Genomic DNA, 4,448 nt, shown 5'->3' with positions numbered 1-4,448 from the left:
TCTCTGAATACAGCGCTGTAGGACAGGAGTGTCTGAATACAGCTACTGTAGGACAGGATGTGTCGAGGAATACAGCTACTGTAGGACAGGATGTGTCTCATACAGTAACTGAGGACAGGATGTGTCTCTGATACAGCTACTGTAGGACAGGATGGTCTGAATACAGCTACTGTAGGAAGGAGGTGTCTCGGAGGATACAGTACTGTAGGACAGGATGTGTCTTGAGGGATACAGCTACTGTAGGACAGGATGTGTCTTGACTACAGCTACTGTAGGACAGGAGTGGTCTCTGAGGAATACAGCTACTGTAAGACAGGATGGTGTCTGAATACAGTACTGTAGGACAGGATGTGTCTCTGAGGAATACAGCTACTGTAGGAACAGGATGTGTGTCTCTGAGGAATACACCTACTGTATGACAGGAGTGTCTCTGAGGAATACAGCTACTGTAGGACAGGATGTGTCTCTGAGGAATACAGCTACTGTAGGACAGGAGTGTCTTGAGGAATACAGACTGTAGGACAGGATGTGTCTCTGAGGAATACAGCTACTGTAGGACAGGATGTGTCTCTGAGGAATACAGTACGGTGGACAGGATGTGTCTCTGAGGAATACAGTACTGTAGGACAGGATGTGTCTCTGACTACAGCTACTGTAGGACAGGGATGGTCTGAGGAATACAGCTACTGTAGGACAGGATGTGTGTCTATGAATACAGCTACTGTAGGACAGGATGTGTCTCTGAATACAGCTACTTTAGGACAGGATGTGTCTCTGAGGAATAAGCTACTGTATGACGGATGTGTCTATGAATACAGCTACTGTAGGACAGGATGTGTCTCTGAGGAATACAGCTACTGTATGACAGGATGTGTCTATGAATACAGCTACTGTAGGACAGGATGTGTCTCTGAGGAATACAGCTATGTAGGACAGGATGTGTCCTGACTACAGCTACTGTAGGACAGGATGTGTCTCGACTACAGCTATGTAGGACAGGATGTGTCTCTGAATACAGCTACTGTAGGACAGGATGTGTCTATGAATACAGCTACTGTAGGACAGGATGTGTCTCTGAGGAATACAGCTACTGTAGGACAGGATGTGTCTCTGAATTTAGCTACTGTAGGACAGGATGCGTCTCTGACTACAGCTACTGCAGGACAGGATTGTGTCTCTGAATACAGCTACTGTAGAACAGGATGTGTCTCTGAATTTAGCTACTGTAGGACAGGATGTGTCTCTGAGGACTACAGCTACTGTAGGACGGATGTGTCTCTGAATTTAGCTACTGTGGACAGGATGTGTCTCTGAGGAATACAGCTACTGTAGGACAGGATGTGTCTCTGAATACAGCTACTGTAGGACAGGATGTGTCTCGAGGAATATAGCTACTGTAGGACAGGATGTGTCTATGAATACAGCTACTGTAGGACAGGAGTGTCTCTGAATTTAGCTACTGTAGGGCAGGGATGTGTCTCTGGACTACAGCTACTGTAGGACAGGATGGTCTTCTGAATACAACCTACTGTAGAACAGGAGATGTGTCTCTGAATACAGCTGCTGTAGGACAGGATGTGTCTCTGAATACAGTACTGTAGGACAGGATGTTCTCTGAGGAATACAGCTATGTAGGACAGGATGTGTTCCACTACAGCTACTGTAGGAGGATGGTTCTGAATACAGCTACTGTAGGACAGGATGTGTCTCTGAGGAATACAGCTACTGTAGGACAGGATGGTTCTGAGGAATACACTACTGTATGACAGGATGTGTCTCTGAGGAATACAGCTACTTTATGACAGGAGTGTCTCTGAGGAATACAGCTACTGTAGGGACAGGATGGTCTCTGAGAATACAGCTACTGTAGGACAGGATGTGTCTCTGAGGAATACAGCTACTGTAGGACAGGAATGTGTCTCTGAGGAATACAGCTACTGTAGGACAGGATGTGTCTCTGAGGAAATACAGCTACTGTAGGACAGGATGTGTCTCTGACTACAGCTACTGTAGGACAGGATGTGTCTCTGAGGAATACAGCTACTGTAGGACAGGATGTGTCTATGAATACAGCTACTGTAGGACAGGATGTGTCTCTGAATACAGCTACTGTAGGACAGGATGTGTCTCTGAGGAATACAGCTACTGTATGACAGGATGTGTCTATGAATACAGCTACTGTAGGACAGGATGTGTCTCTGAGGAATACAGCTACTGTATGACAGGATGTGTCTTATGAATACAGCTACTGTAGGACAGGATGTGTCTCTGACGGAATACAGCTACTGTAGGACAGGATGTGTCTCTGAATACAGCTACTGTAGGACAGGATGTGTCTCTGAGGAATACAGCGACTGCTATGACAGGATGTGTCTCTGACTACAGCTACTGTATGACAGGATGTGTCTCTGAATACAGCTACTGTAGGACAGGATGTGTCTCTGAGGAATACAGCTACTGTAGGTCAGGATGTGTCTCTGAGGAATATGGCTACTGTAGGACAGGATGTGTCTCTGAGGAATACAGCTACTGTATGACAGGATGTGTCTCTGAATACAGCTACTGTAGGACAGGATGGTCTCTGAGGAATACAGCTACTGTAGGACAGGATGTGTCTCTGAGGAATACACCTACTGTATGACAGGATGTGTCTCTGAGGAATACAGCTACTGTATGACAGGATGTGTCTCTGAGGAATACAGCTACTGTAGGACAGGATGTGTCTCTGAGGAATACAGCTACTGTAGGACAGGATGTGTCTCTGAGGAATACAGCTACTGTAGGACAGGATGTGTCTCTGAGGAATACAGCTACTGTAGGACAGGATGTGTGTCTGAGGAATACAGCTACTGTAGGACAGGATGGTGTCTCTGACTACAGCTACTGTAGGACAGGATGTGTCTCTGAGGAATACAGCTACTGTAGGACAGGATGTGTCTATGAATACAGCTACTGTAGGACAGGATGTGTCTCTGAGGAATACAGCTACTGTAAGACAGGATGTGTCTCTGAATACAGCTACTGTAGGACAGGGATGTGTCTCTGAGGAATACAGCTACTGTAGGACAGGATGTGTCTCTGAGGAATACACCTACTGTATGACAGGATGTGTCTCTGAGGAATACAGCTACTGTATGACAGGATGTGTCTCTGAGGAATACAGCTACTGTAGGACAGGATGTGTCTCTGAGGAATACAGCTATGTAGGACAGGATAGTGTCTCTGAGGAATACAGCTACTGTAGGACAGGATGTGTCTCTGAGGAATACCAGCTACTGTAGGACGGATGTGTCTCTGAGGAATTACAGCTACTGTAGGACAGGATGTGTCTCTGAGGAATTACAGCTACTGTAGGACAGGATTGTGTCTCTGAGGAATACAGCTACTGTAGGACAGGATGTGTCTCTGAGGAATACAGCTACTGTAGGACAGGATGTGTCTATGAATACAGTACTGTAGGACAGGATTGTGTCTTGCAATACAGCTATGTAGGACAGGATGTGTCTCTGAGGAATACAGCTACGTATGACAGGATGGTCTATGAATACAGCTACTGTAGGACAGGATGTGTCTCTGAGGAATACAGCTACATTATGACAGGATGTGTCTATGAATACAGCTACTGTAGGACAGGATGTGTCTCTGAGGAATGACAGCTACGTAGGACAGGATGTGTCTCTGACTACAGCTACTGTAGGACAGGATTTGTCTCTGAATACAGCTACTGTAGGACAGGATGTGTCATGAATACAGCTACTGTAGGACAGGATGGTCTCTGAGGAATACAGCTATGTAGGACAGGATGTGTCTCTGAATTTAGCTATGTAGGACAGGATGCGTCTCTGACTACAGCTACTGCAGGACAGGATATGTCTCTGAATACAGCTACTGTAGCACAGGATGTGTCTCTGAATTTAGCTACTGTAGGACAGGATGTGTCTCTGAGGAATACAGCTACTGTAGGACAGGATGTGTCTCTGAATTTAGCTACTGTAGGACAGGATGTGTCTCTGAGGATACAGCTACTGTAGTGATAGGATGTGTCTCTGAATACAGCTAATGTAGGACAGGATGTGTCTCTGAGGATATAGCTACTGTAGGACAGGATGTGTCTATGAATACAGCTACTGTAGGACAGGATGTGTCTCTGAATTTAGCTACTGTAGGGCAGGATGTGTCTCTGAATACACCTACTGTAGAACAGGATGTGTCTCTGAATACAGCTGCTGTAGGACAGGATGTGTCTCTGAATACAGCTACTGTAGGACAGGATGTGTCTCTGAGGAATACAGCTACTGTAGGACAGGATGTGTCTCACTACAGCTACTGTAGGACAGGATGTGTCTCTGAATACAGCCTACTGTAGGACAGGATGTGTCTCTGAGGAATACAGCTACTGTAGGGACAGGATGTGTCTCTGAGGAATACACCTACTGTATGACAGGATG

Source organism: Salmo trutta, unplaced genomic scaffold (assembly GCF_901001165.1).
Source record: "Salmo trutta unplaced genomic scaffold, fSalTru1.1, whole genome shotgun sequence".
NCBI lineage: Eukaryota > Metazoa > Chordata > Actinopteri > Salmoniformes > Salmonidae > Salmo > Salmo trutta.
The sequence above is the reverse complement of the archived record's forward strand: the minus strand, read 5'-3'. Positions refer to the sequence as shown.